The 16,477-nt window shown below is 38.4% G+C and overlaps 1 protein-coding gene across 1 annotated transcript in view; it reads left to right on the top strand.

Moving 5' to 3' along the window:
- Positions 1-16,477, top strand: part of LOC121524667 (matrix metalloproteinase-17-like) — a 149,922-nt gene that overhangs the window by 99,173 nt on the left and 34,272 nt on the right. The window lies entirely within an intron of this gene.

Below are 16,477 nucleotides of genomic sequence, written 5' to 3'. Positions count from 1 at the left end.
CTTCATTCCTTGTATCTGATTTTAACTGTGAAATCCAAACATAATGCTAATTTTGCCATCCATAAATAATTCATGGATGCTGAAGGATGACAGTACCCATTGTGGGTTATTACAGTAGTGCTGCCTTTAATGTAGGGTGAAGTAAAAAGATCGATTTGATCTGATATAAAAAAAAAAAATCTTTCAAGGATTCTTCTTTCTTTCGTCATATGAATCCCCTAAAGGATGAAATTCTCATCCAGTGCATCAAACTTTTTCATCTGTAAGGCAAGCACAGACTTCTATTTTTAACCGTTAAATCTGCTGCAGAAAAAAAGCTGCCCAAAATGTCTTTAATCAGCTCCCCGAAGATAGCCACAGACCTTGTAGAAGTCTTCTCTTCTTCTGTGGTGTTAGTGAGGTTCAGCTCCTGTACTGATTATTTACGCTGTGTTAAGCCTTGTAGTTTGTCTTCTCTACCATTCTGCCACTCTGCCAGCATCATCTAGATGCTGTTTCTAAACTTCCCCCTCCCTCAGAAAAGTATCAGCGTCTCTAAGGGGTTTTAGCTGATGTTTGTAGCTTTTCTTACATATTGTTTTGCTTGTAAGAATGTAAATGTCAATTTCTGCCTTGCTAAGCTTTGCAACACACAGAGCTATCAGATTCACAAACTGTTGTTCTTTGCAGATTTTTATAAAGCATGGGGATCCCTTGAGAAGATGTGAAGTTGTTAGGTCAGCCCTAGAGGTAAAAGCTGAATGTTTGTTCTTCAGCAGATTGTCAAGCTTTGTAATCATCTTTTGAAAAATAAGCCGTATCAAACAAATCCACAGCTGAGTAACTGCTTCTTCTAATTCCCTCCTCCCTTTTCCCAATGCATTGTTCTCAGTGGGACCTTAAATCTGGGTCCACCAAGGCCATCTCCTAATGTATGTGATGATGGTGAATGTTGGAATATTAAGCATCACATTTAACGGTCCAGTTCACCCCCTCCTGCTGTGTGAGTGATGGTGCTGGGGTCCATTAGGAGCTGCATACAATGAACTCTCAGTGAGATCAAATAGGTGGAGGTCTTGAAGTGCTGTTTTTGCTTTGACGGGCAGCAGATTGCTTCAGCTAATTATCGTTTTGCCCACAATCTGCCTCTGCAAATTGATTGCTCCAGCTGAAACAAAAGCATCATTAAGCAGGTGAATTTTTCATGACTTTCAATTTTTCTGCGCGTGTGCCTCTGTGATGTGCTCTGTGAGAATTCCTTGTTGTTTATTAGAGAGGGGGAAGCAACACAATGGAAAGCACATTGAAAAATTGGATGATAATACACCTGCCTTAACTCATTGAGTGCCAGCCCTTTTATAAAATGGAAAGTGGCTTGTGCTAGCGTTTTTGGCCATTTTGAGTCATCTTTCAAGACCCACAGAATATTTTGTACTATGACTCTGAAAACACCAAATAGCTCAAATGAAAGAAGAAACTCTCTATTTCATCATGGAAAAAAATGTTTGTTTGCACCTTGTTCCATTTTTGATTTTAGTCTAAGTCGAATAGAGGCTAGTGTCACCAAAAAGACCACTTTTTTTTCTAGAAAGCTGAGAAAAATGCATTTTTGTGAAATAGAGTCCATCAAGCAAAACAGTGATTTGAATGTTATAATTTTGCCTTCAATGACATAAAAGACATCTGAAAATTGTATTACAAATGTTATTTTATTGTAAAATAAATAACAATGCTTCCAGTCACTGTCATGCCATTCACACTCTGGAACTGGACGGCCTCCACGGGACCCCCCCATACGCCCACATCCTCTCCTGCTTGCGTGTCCCCTGGCAATACCTGTAAATTATAGAAGTAATATAATAGCTATATAATATGTTTTATATATATAATATAGAATCTATAATTTAGAATTTTTTTGTTCTTACCTCTTTTTCTGCCAACAGACGGTGTTGTAGAACTGCATGGGGCTTGCTCTTCTCTCAAGTCTGCTTCTGAAATCACAGGAGCACATGAGTGATGGTTTTATTCAATAAATTTGGCTGAATAACCAGTGGGTTCCTAACATTAACTTACCTAAATTGCTCTGGGACAGAGAACAAGATCCGCGCCGCTCACTCGGCAGCCATTCCTCAGAGTCTGGGTCGGAAAAATCTGTCTTTGAAGTGTCGTCGCTGTATGCATCCAGCTGGTGAGAGGCTGCCTTACTTCTCCGACACACTGGGGAGACCTCTTGACATTCTTTATCCTCTTGGCCGGCTGAGGCAGATGAATGAAAGCGCCGATCCCTGGATTCGCTGTTGTTAAGTTCAGTGTCGGTTTCAGTGAGTAAGCGATTTCTCAGGCAAAAGTTTAAAATTTTTTCCAGCGTCTATTTTTAGAACTTTTAGCTTAGATTACCTCCGTAACAATCGCTCTGCTCTTTGACCCCAGGGTCTACACCTCTGATCTACTGTCTCTTCAGACTGTAGTGTTCCGACTACGTATCCCGGAAGCCCCAAAATTACTCACAGGGAGCCAGCAACCGAAAAAACACTTTGACGTATATATACGTCAATGGCACTCAAGCGTTGGTTTTTAAATGACGTATATACACGTCAGTGGCACTCAATGAGTTAAAAATTAGTTTTACCCTTTTATTGATGTCATAAATCAATCATGGTCAATATAATTATCAAGTGAGAAAGGGCATATGCGAAAAAGTTTTTTTTTGATGTACGCTAGGGATGGGACCGATCCAATCCAATATTGATATCGGGTCCAATATGGACATAATTAATAGATCAGATATATGACTAACAGCGCCAATCAAAATGACCAATCCAAATCCATCCTACAGTTTGCGGTAGACCATGAACGCACCGCAGTCTAACACGAGACAGTCTGTGTGTAACTGAGCTAGTATTAGGATGTTCTTAGCAGTATAATTACCTAGTAGATTACACGTAAATCTATATTGAGAATAGTCAAAACTAGTCTAAAGATGAGAGAACACAAATAAGAGTGGGTGTGACGTTAGCCTGATAACGGGCGGCGCTAGTATCGAAAGCTAGTGCTGCCCGCCTTCGTTCCTCATTGCAGATTAATATCGTGCTTTGATATTTGGCCTCTTTTCACTTCGGGTGAGTAGTCATAAATGAGCTTAACCCTCGACAGCTCACATACCACTTCATTTCCATTTACTACTTTGAAAGACTGTCGCACTGCGGTCTTCCCTCTACACGCTAACAGGTTAGCCTGCACGGAGGTTCTCATTGTTTAAATCCGGTGAAGGGTCAGAGAGGAAGGCTGCGGTCATCAACTGAAGCTACAGCGGTCTCTAGTGGCAGGAGGTTCATTAAAGACAGGGATTTATAACTTATACTCAGTTGTTATTGTTTTTTGGATAATGTTGGTATTTATTTTTTAGTAGTAGTTCAAATACATTTGTTTGGAATACATTTAAATTCAATTCATTTTTTTGTATTTTTTTTTTTGCTTTTTAATAAGAGGAGCTTGGTGGTTTACTACAGCCTCATGTAACCTCACACATTATACCAACAACAATAATAATAATTTAAAAAATATATATATGTATATATATATATATTTCATGGGAATCAGTATCGGCAGATATTTATTAGAATCTGATTGGAACTGAAAAAAAGTGGATCGTGCATCCCTAATGTACACTGCACATAATCAACGTACAAGAGTGCATGTACAAAATGACTTACTGAAGACCAGTGATCCTTGGTTAATCCAACAGCATTTTCACTTTTAGGGGTTCCAGTTAGAGCCCTGCATTGAACTCTCTTCTTTATCCCAATTCAGCCTGCTCCCATTGGATTTCTGACCATTACTGCCTGTTCTTGCAGTGCATGCCAATCCCAACTGCATCACACATGAGTTCTGACAACCCATGTAAAACATTCAGAATAGCAGTGTGTTTAATGAAAATAATGGTAATATTACTTTGTTCACTTAAACACCACCTTGACAAAGTTTCCTCCCTAAAAGAGGAAAACTCTATGCAAACAACCAAAACATGTACTTCCTTGTCAAGTGTAAAGGTGCCACACATGGATCAGAGTTTCCATTGGACTTTTTTGTCCCTGGTCAAAATGACCGGCAGTCCTCAAGGATTCTGGCCATTTAGAACAACTGCTGGACATTTGCTTTAACATTATTGTGCTGCATTAACAGCAGCAAAACCCATAAATCTGAAATCTTGTGATACATCAATACATACAAGTCTGCGCTAAATGAGACTGAGGACACATTTTTATTTTCAAACCTGACCCAAAACTGAGGGAGTAGAAACCAAGTTGACAGTAAACCTGAGTAATTATTACCCTGTTATTACAGACTGGTAGACACACATGATTAGACCATGGGAATGACTGCACAAAGACTTTCTCGTATTTTTCTTTGTGTAAGTGGTTTAAAGTATCAAAATGAAAGCTGCAAGCTTTTCCTTACACACACAGTCAGTTACACAATATAACCTACGTTAAACTCATAAACAATAACAGCTTCACATTAGCACCGTTAGCCTGTTGGCACATTGGCTGCTACCATAACTTAGCAGCTTACAACAGCCAAATACCATCCTCCACCGACAACAACGAAGCATCCAAACATAACTCACCAGTGCTCTGTTAACTGGACATCACGTTAAAACTCTACATTTCAAATGAAAAATGAGTCTTACCGTCAGTTGTCCAATATCATTCCTCATGATGGTATAATTGTAACCTCTGCTAAAGCTGTAAATCCAACCATCCTGTTTTATTTAGACTAGTCCCAAAAGGACAAAAGCTCCACAGCAGATAGTTTGGTCCAGTCCTCCTCTCATTAATGGCTTATCCAAGACTGCTTCTGCTAACTAGCCAGGACACCCCGAGCAATAACAACCAGCTACGGGGGAAGAGAGGCAGAGCCCTTGCTATTAGCTCCAAGTGGTCCATGCCGTTCTGCCCAACGTGATTCTGTGTTGATTACGATCCAACTTTATCTGAGGATTGGTCATTGGTAGATTTATTGAAGTCCACTACAACTCTGCTCGGCGTAGGCCTTTCACTCTGTGCTCCTGCATCGGTATTTAAGACGCTCAGCTATACAGTTCCCTTTGTTTCAGCCTCTTCATTACTTGCGGCGATGACTAACTCAAAATCCTTCCTTACCACTGACGATAGTAAGCCTTTGGTTAACCAGGATGACCTCACTTAGATTAAAATTCTGCTTTCCAAGAATGTTCTGAATTCTGTTGTCCCAGGTATCGATTCATGTTAAATCAAACGGTACCATGTTTCAGTACCTTAACACATCCTTGTGACTGGAAGAGAGTGGAAGAATAGTCAATTTTTCATGCCGGACATGAACGCAGCATTGCATGCACAAGAGTAATGAAAAGAAGTAAAGGAAATAAGATGTGCAGTACATGTAGTTCATGGTAGAAGTAGTTTGTTTACTTTTTTTTGTAAAATAATACTTGTATTTATTTATTTATTTATTTATTTATTTATTATTCACCCTCCATGGACCCCAGCACACATTTTTCCAAGAGGGGTAATCAGAGAAATAGGAGGTAGTTGGGCTGGGCTTTAATTTTTGCAATATAAAGAAAAAACACTGGGTAGTTAAAGAAGTTTGGGTTTTCCATGTTGGAGTAATTTGTGAAAACACTTGTGATTTTATATCAAGAATGGCGTTTGATGTTTTTTGATAATGTTGATATTGAGAAATACATTCTAAAATTCAGAACTTTTTAGGTTATTTTATTAATGAAATAACGTTTGTTATTGCATATTCACACACAAAAGTACCAAAAATGGGTACTGCTGTGTACTGGTTCACATGTACCGGTTATCAGTACTGTACCGGTTCAAATGTGAAAGGTACCCATCCCTATCCACTGGCAACTATAACTGACCAATAGCAGCAATTAAACCGTGTGTTAGTGAATAAGTATAACAGCAAAATGTGACACATCTCCTATATTATCTATGAGCACAGAGAAATGCTTTATCATTGAAGAGCTTTATTTTTTTATTTATTTATTTATTTTTATTTAATTTTTTTTTTTGGCCTTTTCATGCCTTTATTAGAGAGCAGAGGACAGTGGATAGATTCGGTATAAGAGAGGGGAGAAACATATGGTAAAGGGCCACAAGCCGGATTCGAACCCGGGCTGCCTGCAAACATGGTGTGCGCCGTAAACCACTCGACCATCTGCGCGCCCAAAGAGAGCTTTAATGAGCTGTCTAAAAGCGAAAAAAAAACAGAATTTAAAGAGGTGAGAATAAGCAAACGTTAAAGAAGGACTCTCTGACTTGCACATTTTTTGACCACTTAGGCTTTCCAGTTGGCCTCTAAGCTCTGTTTAGCATTTGCTTTATAAACAGTGCAGCATAGGCTGCAGCCTCTGCGCATTGATGCCTCTCCACTCTCCACACTTCATATCTCTCTTTAGCTTTCATAACACTGTCTTACATTGAAAGGAAGTATTCTGATTGGTAATCACCTGCATTTGCTTTTTTCTTAACCTAGAGACAGCCTTCAATTGATTATCTATTATCTTATGACTTACATGTATTTATTAGAGCAACTTGATACAGTCAGATCACACAGAGCACAGTCCAGATCTGGTTTCATTGTCCTTTATTGATGTTAATGTTAGTATTATGTTTTTATTTAGAAGTAGGACAGTAAGTAGATGGTATGGTTAGACAAGTACCAAAGAAGACCAAATCAAAGTCAGTACTTTTTCCATCTTAACATTGAGCCGACAAGCCAAACAGAAATTTTCTGCTTTTTTCATTTTGCCTATGACTCTTCCATAATATTTACCAAATATTTCTTCTACAATTTCTTTTGAATCTAGAGCCTTAAAAAACAAAGTTCTGCCAACAACAATGCTGGTAAACACTTTTTGTCTAAGCCAAGTATAAGCTCTTTTGTTTTGTCAAGACTTTAAAAAGCTGTGAAAAAGCGTGTACAGAAGAGTTAATGTTTACTCTGTTCTCTCTTCTCTTAGTAGGGGAGAGCAGTGAAAGCTGTAAAGGAAAGTGCACTTACAGCCCCTTAAAGACCAGAGAGCATGATGAAAATGTATGGAGAGAGAGAAGTTATATATACACTCTTTCAGCTACATTATGTGCCAATATGTTGATTTTATAGAACATTTCCAAAAGTGTAATTTAAAGTTTTGTTGTGAACCCGACCCTGTGCTGTATTTCAGGTCATGTATTGTCCATGCCCTCAGTTTCACTCCATATTCCTAGAATGATGTCTGGCTGTAATACAGTAGACAATAATAAATAATTTCAGGACAATACAGAATAGCAAACAGCAAACAATGCTGTAAAACAGGACAGACTATTGCAACAGGATCAGAATCCAGAAACAGTAAACAAACTGCAAAGTTAGAACAGGAAGGACGATAGGACAGAGCAAAATTTAACAGAAAAGCTTCTCTGCTGAAGTGTTTAGGCTCATTGATTTCTGGTTTAGTAATTCTTTGAATTCAAGTCTCTATTACATGAATACATTTTGTATTACTGCAATAGAGAATATTCTTTTTTATTTTAAATCTGTAAAAACATCAAAAAATGAGTCTCTTATGAAATGTATTATTATTTGTGATTAATGCTCCTTAGCTTGTATTAAACTAGATGGTTCATAAAATGAAATGGGTCAGCTTTACTCTCTGAGCGACCACAACTGGAAAAATTCTGTTGAGGGTATGAATGGGAGTTTTACACTTTAAATATTTATGTCTGTGTTTCTGTCACTGAATTTGTATGCAACATGAGGCAACATAGCCATGAGGTTGCTCGTGGTCGCTCTCGTTTGAACATTTTTGCAAGTCGAGAGGCGTGCTACGTCAGCGAGTTCGGGCTTTGTTCATGAACCTCCAGTGGATAAGCATGTTAACACACACAACACTTTTTGGGCTCACTCAGCAAACAGGAGATATCAGGAAGAAGTTTCACTCTTGAGAGTCGTACTACATTTCAGAGTTTGTACTAAACACAACTTTTTTAATGATTAATCTTACTTCATGGGCTGTTTGGGAATTTTAGACAAATTATTGATAGTTTGGCTTAGGGATGTTACCATAACAACTTATTGCCCTGTCAGTTAAACAAGAATTGAATTTCAGACTAGTCAGCATGTTTTACCTAGAAAACACTCAAAAAGTAATCATAACGTTGTAGCAGTCTCTTTGTTTGACACAGCCTAGCATATTTTGTGTATCAAGTGTATCAGAGGGAGTGTTTCTGTAAAACTGTACTTGGATTTTAGCCACATTTGGAGGCAGAGAGCACAACAACATGCACTGACACAGAGCACTGGTTGGAAAGTAACTAAATGCATTTACTTACATTGCTGTAGTTTAGTAGGTTTTTGGGGGTACTTGTACTTTTTTGATTAGATTTTGAATTAGTTACTTTTACTTCTACTTAAGTTTTAACTACTTTTACTCAAGTCAAATGCTCATGTATTTTTTTTTTCCACCTCAAAAACTGCAGTGTTGATTTCTCAGTGTTAAACATTTCAGTTTTGATTAACTCTCAAAGTGTCATTTTAGCTCCATTCTAAATGAAATGGTCTTCAGGGTTGAAGTTGTTTGAAAGGTTTTATCAACCAGTGTTAATTCAAAAGTGTAAAGAGTTCTGAGCTTCTACTGAGATTTCAAATATGGAGATAAGTGTGGGCAGAGTTCATGTTCAGTGTTTAGATGTCTAGTTGTGTTTGGATGTTGCCCATTATACAGCGATCCCAGCTTGGGTTCTTTTGCTCATGTTTCCTGTGGATTTTTGTTGTTTTTAATGTGAGACACTGTTGTACCATGAGTGAAGTTATCAACTGAGTTAGAGTCACAGCTGATGACTTTGGGTTATCCTTAAGGACTCATAGTGCATATTCTTCATCAGTATTCATTGACTTGCTATCAGGTTGACTCTGCTTTGTTCTTTCCAGAGGAGACCCACCTTGCCACAGATTTTCAAGAGGTACTGCAGCCACTGTACTAAAAATATTCAACACTTTCAAAAGTGTAGATCAACTATATGTAGTATGAGCCAACATAAACACTTTTAAAGTAAATCTCTGTATTAGTTAAATCCACACTGTCATTTTTGCTGAGTATTTTTTAAATTATTATAGAGGTGGGACTTTACCTGAACAACCTGGTTGGAGATTTATTCTGTTATTTTTATTGATGATAAGGAAAGATCATATTTTACTCCTCAGTAAATACTCAGTACTTAAAGTAAACTTTAAATGAAATACTTTTTACTTTTACTTGAGTAGATTTATAGAACGGAAGTGCTTTTTCCACCTCTGCTAATTTGTTAAACTGTAGAGCTGGACTCTCCCTCTTTACCAGCATCTTGAGTTTTGGAGCAAGGTGGTGGTGGGGTGAAGTTGGCCTCAGGGAGGCTGCTCTTAAAAGGTGGCTTTTGGGTAATTATCTAACAGTTAAATTGACTTCTACTTTAAATGTTGCAAAGATAAACTTCTAAAAAGCAGAAATCTCAAACAAAAGCATGACTCAAGCAGAACAGCCATCTGTTGAGGCTGTATTGGGGTAGGGAAGTTGAATAGAAGGAGAAATGAAAAGAAATAGATGGTTAGCGACAAGACACCAGAGCAACAACAACAATGAACAAAGTTTGTGCAGTATTAATGGATTAGTCATCAAATGACACATGTCTGTACTGTCTGAGTTTCCATTGTATGCGTATGAAACAGCTGAAATAACAGGCTAGAAAAGTTTTTCAAATAATGGAGGTGTTTGCCTTCGATAGATCTGATATAAGAAAGACGCAAATTATAAGAAATGACTCAAGAAACCTTCGCACAAGCTTCCTTTTGACCTAGCTCATTTTGTCAAAGATCTGCAGTCCTTGTATAAGTAAAGTCAAATTCCAGAGGTCAGTGTGGTTACATCACGCTGTGGCACAATAAAAGCTCGACTTTACTTCACTGTACACTCTCACAACAATTCTGAATCACTGGAGAGTCTCTACAAGGCAAGGTGATTTCATCACCTCGTATGGCATCTCACACAAAAGGTACACTTACTGCAGCAGCAAGTCCAATGCCAGTTCAGCTTTTTTCAAATAGTTTGCTGTGAGGTTGTGCAACATGGAGAAACTTTTGCTTTCAGAAACCCTATGCTTGTGGTTTATTTGTTGAACTTTGGAGTAAGCTGCTGGTGCAAGGGGAGGGAAAATTTTCCCGTGTGATGAATATTTAACATTTTGCCTTAATTTTAAATGAGCTAAACAGGAATGAAACAACCACAACACTATTTGGTGTTGTTTTTTTACTGTTTTACACAGAGATTTTCCAAGCCAATTAGTCTTTTTTGTTGTGCCAATGCATTATTCAGATATTGTTTGCTTCTAAGCAAAAACATGCATTTTCCATGTTAATGTGGACAGAGGAATGGATAAAATATCTTTTGCAGAACTTAATAAAATCCTTGAGTTTTAAGCCATGCCAGTGTCTTTTTCTAAATAATAATGATAAATAGAAAAGGCAAAACTGCTCTGCTCTTCAGCCAAAAAAGATTTAAATTATCACACTCCAGACAGTGAATCACCTCTATAGAATAGCAATAACTCTACCCCCATTGGTTTTTATAGTCTGTTAAAATATACAAGACTGAGGTCATGCTGTCCATTTTGTTCAGCAGTTTGGGAAAAAGCAGATATATTGATGAGGAACAGAGGTCAGAAGAACCAGCCAAGGCTGTTTTGGCTCCAGTTGTCTGGAGAAGCTTCCTTGAAGGGAGAGTTTGGATGCAGCTGTGAGGAGGAAGTCAGTAATTATGTTGGAGGGCTGCTTCTTGAGCCTGAAGTTCTCAGTGTTTTGGAGACTGAGGAGTTTGTTGGCATCGATCCTTGACTACTATTTTGTTTGTGTGATCAGGTTTTATCCTGGGTGGTTCAAACCTGGGTCATGTTTTGCATAATGATGGAGAGAATGACCAGCTGTATGTACTTAGCTGCTCATGAGGTGCATCCCCTGATGAGTCATGTTGACCCAGAGGCCTTTTGTGCCTCCTCTGAACTTGAAGCCTTCACATTGTGTCTTGTCAAAGAGGTGTGTCATGTTGGATTCATTCAGGTTGTTTGATTTTGTTTTTCTTTCCATAACTTCATAACATGTTTTACTTTGCCGTGCTATTTTCCTACTAATGGACAACCAAATATTGGGAGAAGAAAGGAAAGATGAACACATGATTTTCAAAATCAGTAAAATTGATACAAGACTAAAATAGTTTCCTGTAACAGATGAGATCTTACATAAAGAGACCATGATTAGGGATCAGATGACTTGAACTGCTTGCAGTGGGCCCCTCTTTAGGAAGACAGTATATAGTTTTCATAGCAACATCTTTCTGTGATTCAGTTAATGCTTTCACTTTTCATGCCTTCCCTGTAACAGCCTGCTATTTCAGAGAACAATATGAAAGAAGACAATTATACTGAGACACTTGCCACTTTTTTCATAAAGCAAAAAAATAAAATCTTGACACCATGAAGCTATTTCAGGTGCCTAAATGGAAAACCAAGGTGGCTTGAGCCACGATATGAGCTTAAGGCTAGAGATATCCCATTTTTGTCAATGGTTATCTCCAGAGCTTCATTGCACTTTGCATCTTTGTAACAGAAATAATTTGTTGACCTCTGCTGATTGCAGTGTTTCCCCTACCATTATATTTTCTATTTAGTGCCAAATCACAACAGAACTCATTTAAGGATACCTGTCCTACCAAGCAGGCCCATACATGCTCCCTTTATTAAACAAGCTAAATAGCCTTATGTTATTTAGCTTGTTTACAAGAATATATTTTAATTTCCGAGTCCTGGTCTTCTGCTCTGACTTCATGACCAGAGCTGAGCAAACCCACATGCTCACTGACCAGACTTTATAAACTTGGGAGTGTTGATAAAAGATCACACAGGTATAGAGACAACAGGAGGAGACCGAGACATATAATGTGTGTGGATAATAATAGTGAAGATAGAGAAAATGAGTAAATAAAGTCATTGGAGGACAATCAGTCATCATAAATCACATTTACCAAAATATATAATCTTACCTATTATAAATATGTTTGATGTTATAATAAGCTGTTTCCTAAATATTTTTGTGGTTATTTATTTGTTAAATCTTTCAGATTTCAGACTCATTTGCATGTGGGTAGGCCTTTTTGACAGCATAGGTCAACTTTACACTTAATATTGGTATGCTACAGTCCTAAAGTTACTCCTGATGTGGCAGGAGGGCAAAAAAAAAATCATTTCCAACCCTGTCATTCATACATGCATAAATAATAATGAATGGATGATGGATAGATAGATAGATGGATGGATGGACGGACGGACGGACAGACGGACGGATTGATTTTTACATTTGTCAAAACCGACTGCACGCTTTCTGTCTTAGTTTTTTACATTTAGTTTTAAAGTCCCTGTAAAGCAAAATCCAAACTTTGTGCACTAGATACATTGGAATAAGATTGCTGTAAACGTGAAAACTCTGACATCTATGTGTGACGGAATTTATCTAGACCGTTAGAAAGTTGCTCACCTCTTCCCTGGCTTGGTTTTATTTAAACAGGGCAAATATATGAGCCTATGACATCACCAGTCTTGATGGGGAATGACCCCGACCCCCTAACGCTAAAATGATATAAAATCACAGAGCAGTTTATCTCAGAACAGTCTGATGTCACTGCCTTCGTTGAAAGTTAACAGTCAGTTAAATGCTGTTTTTCTGTTCATTGTGAGGTAAATTTCCAAAGTCTGTCATCCACAGTGGACTACGGGTCATTAAAAGCATCATAACAGAGAAATTTGTGCCAGAAAACAGTAAATTCAATCCCCAACTTGTCTCTCTGGTCTGGCACAGAGCCACACAGCTGTACTCTGATCAGAAGCATTTTTAAAAAAACAACTTGCAATTAACTACGATAGATAGATAGATAGGTAGATAGGTAGATAGATGGATAGATAGATAGGATGGATGGAATTTAAAGAATCCCATGAACACACTGATTCCTTTAAGTGTTTGTGTCGTGTCACGCCTCATTCTAACTGATCCCATTGCTTTACCTGTTTTGATCCTGGGCTTAATCGTCACATAGATGGTTAAATTAAAAAACAAATCAAACTTGTTCCAAAACAATCCTAAATGTAAAAACTTCATTGCATTTATAATTAAAGCTCTTATGAGGCGGATTGCCTCTTATCAGCTGTGGTGCTTCTTGTGGACAAAGTGACATCTGTCTAATTGGTTGTGTCCTGTCATGTTTAAAAATGTATTCCTGCTTACCTTTAGCAGTCAAAAGCGTCCCTCAGTTTGAATCTACAGTATGCCTTGGAAATGCAAACAGACAATGTTTGTGCTGTGTGCAGTGAGTTGTCTTTACTGACTCCTACCCTGTAGCAGCTGATTCAGTCCATAAAACCAGCCAGACAGAAATGATTGATCTTTATGCTGATGGTTTCGTTCTCTTGGAAATATGGGGCAGCAGTCGTAATTTCAGTCTGTTTAGTAAGCAGCTAAAACTGACACTAGATAAGCTCTTTGATGTATTTTTACTCCTTAAAACTTTTACTTTGAAAGTTCTGCAATAGCTTGTGATGCTACAGTGGCTTGCTGTTGCAGTGTTGATTGCTTTTGATTGGATGGTGCTTTAGATGTTTCCTAGGCCATTTAAAATTCTCTTAAAGTCTTGACTATTCAAGGTATTTAATTTTATTTATTGGTACAACACATTTTGCTTCAATAGAAAAAAAATAGGTTAAGATAATTCTTTGAAAAATACAGAAGACCAGCAGATCTATATGAAGATGTAAACTGTAGATTCAATGTCCTTCAACTGTATCCTTATCAATTTCCAGGCTGCCAAAGTTACTCCAGAGTCATGTTTAAAGAGTCTTCTAAAACACACTGGCCCAAGGCAAACTTCAGGGCATCAGTAAAAGGCTGTATGAGGTCTTTGAGGCAGCCAGACATGAGTCTTTCAAAGGTCTTCTAACATCAAAGCCTCCCTGTCCTGTGAGCCTACTTTTTTGGACTGTGGGAATGGAAGACAGGAGAAGTTTAGAGGTCCGGTGAAAGACGCCTTCAGCTCCCATTTTTAATTTGAGTTGATAAAAGTCTCCTTTTAAACCCAGGAAAACAATATTTTATATTCCGTCATGGATTTTCTGCAGCTAAACAAAGTCTCCTCTGTTTGTCTTTCCTACATGATAGATGTTCACTCTGCCTTTTCTGTCAGCTCTCATTTTGTCCATAGGCATTACATTTGTCCTGTCAGCCTCATATGAAGCATGAATGTGATGACATGGTACATAGTCTACTCTGGCTCCCTATTTTCTCCCTCTCTCCTGCCTTTTGTCCACCTTTCCTCTCTGCACCATGTGCTCATGCAGATTAGAGTTGGCATTTGCCTTCAGAATACTCCTACTGGGTACTGAAAACAAAAATGTACGTCCCAAGTTGAGGCCAACCAGAGGTAAACTGAATGCAGACTTGAGCCGAGCCACTGAGGAACTCTAAGCTAGCTTGGCTCGACATGCTAGCTCTCCATATTTGTGCAAATCTGAATCTCCAAGCTCCTGGTTTTGTATTGCTTTGCAGAGGCTGACAAAGAGTTTTGGAGGCTTTTTCCTTTTCCCTCACTGAAAAACAGAGGGAAAGGTGCTTTAACAGCCTGCAGGCTCTCAAGATGTCTCTCCATACTCAGGTTTTGATTGCTAGCCCGGGGACTCAGGCAGTATTACCATAGTTATCTCGCTACACCAAACGTATACCATCCCTCAAAGCCTTCTGAGCTGTCTGTCATGCCTCTTAATTTGCAACATAAGCAGATGAGTTCAAAAAGGATAAAATACCTGTGCTGGGCTTTGACAGTGAGATTTAGGATGCAGAACTAGAGCGGAAAGGTCACACTGGTAGCTGTCATCTTTAGAGGCTTACTGAACAGATTTTCAGACCAAAACAAATGCTACCTATGGACACACCTCCATCCTTCAGCTCCACCTGCCCCCTACCTCCTTTCACCCACCCATCACATCCATGTTTCACAAGAGTCTGTTAGACGTAAAGTGGCAGACAAGTGCAGATTAACATGTCAAAGGAAAGGTTGGAAACATGGCAAAAATATCATACTACAGTCTATTAATGGCAGAGTCACCATCAGAATTTGATCACAATTATTTTCATATTGATTTTTAAGACAAATGTGAAAGTTACTGACCAGTAAAATCCAATTCTTTTCCCCCGTATTATTTTTTTATGCACAAACTGGTTACAGGTTTTGTATTTTTATCAACAACTTCTTGGCTAATGCATGAAATATTTTAGTTAGGGCTGTCAGCATTGAGGAATTTATTATGATGTGATTAAGGTCCATAATTGGTGTGTTGATTTTTAGTCAAATTTATCACATGCTGTTGTCCCTTTTAGCACACTGTTTTCTGGCCAGACCTGCTCCGAAACTGCATGGCCCTTTATGAACAAGACTGTTTGCCAATCTTTTCTTATGAAACCAGAGGTGCCTTAAATCTATTTTATCCACCAGCAAGCTGTTACACAACAATGAATATGTTAATTAGAAAACATACATGATGCATTTTTGTAATGTTTTAGCCCTGCAGAATTCCTACAGCTGAAGGTTTGTGCTACAAGCCACTCTGCTATGTGGTGTAACATTACTGGATTTACTTTGATTTTGATTATTCAGTGGTAAATATGGCAGAGCGAGGGGCTGCTACCTCTTGGCAAAAATGGTTCCAGGTTCAAATCCCAGTCTGACAGGGACTTTCTGTGTGGAGTTTGCATGTTCTCTCATGCATGTGTGGGTACCTTCTGGGTACTCTGGCTTACTCCCACAGTCCAAAGACATGCTTGCTAAAGTTTTTCTAGTGACTTTGAATGTGAGTGGACCCTGTGATTGACTGTTAACCTGTGTAGGGAAGGGGTTCCCAAACGGTTTGGCAAGGCACGCGAGGCAAGTCTAGGTTTGCCAATGGAATTTGTGATGAATTTGGATCTGGATATGGTGTGCCTTGAGATTTTGGCTTTATCTTAGGTGTGCCTTTGGCGAACAAGTTTGAAAACCACTGGCCTAGAGTGAGTCCTGACTCTCGCCGAATCCAAGTGTAGAAAATGAATCATGCATGGAGCTTTAAATATGGCAAAATGAGCATATTCAAGCATCCAGAATGTGATTATTGTGGTTAATAACTTGGTAGAACAATGAAACACCAGAATCACACTGGCTGCAACAATTAAAACAACAGGATGAGATCTGTGTGAGACTGATAGGTTCCCTGTTTGACTCTCAGCACACTGTTAAGAAACTGTCACTTAGATCATTAAAAAGGTTTGTGTTGCCAACTCATGCTTCAATATAATATGTGCAGATTATGCAGATTAATTTTTGCTGTATTGAAATTCAGAATGTCACACATCCTGTCATGTGCTG

Source organism: Cheilinus undulatus, linkage group 17 (genome assembly GCF_018320785.1).
Source record: "Cheilinus undulatus linkage group 17, ASM1832078v1, whole genome shotgun sequence".
In the NCBI taxonomy this organism is placed as follows: Eukaryota; Metazoa; Chordata; class Actinopteri; order Labriformes; family Labridae; genus Cheilinus; species Cheilinus undulatus.
Note: the sequence above shows the minus strand (reverse complement) of the source record. Positions and strands in the feature narration are given on the sequence as shown.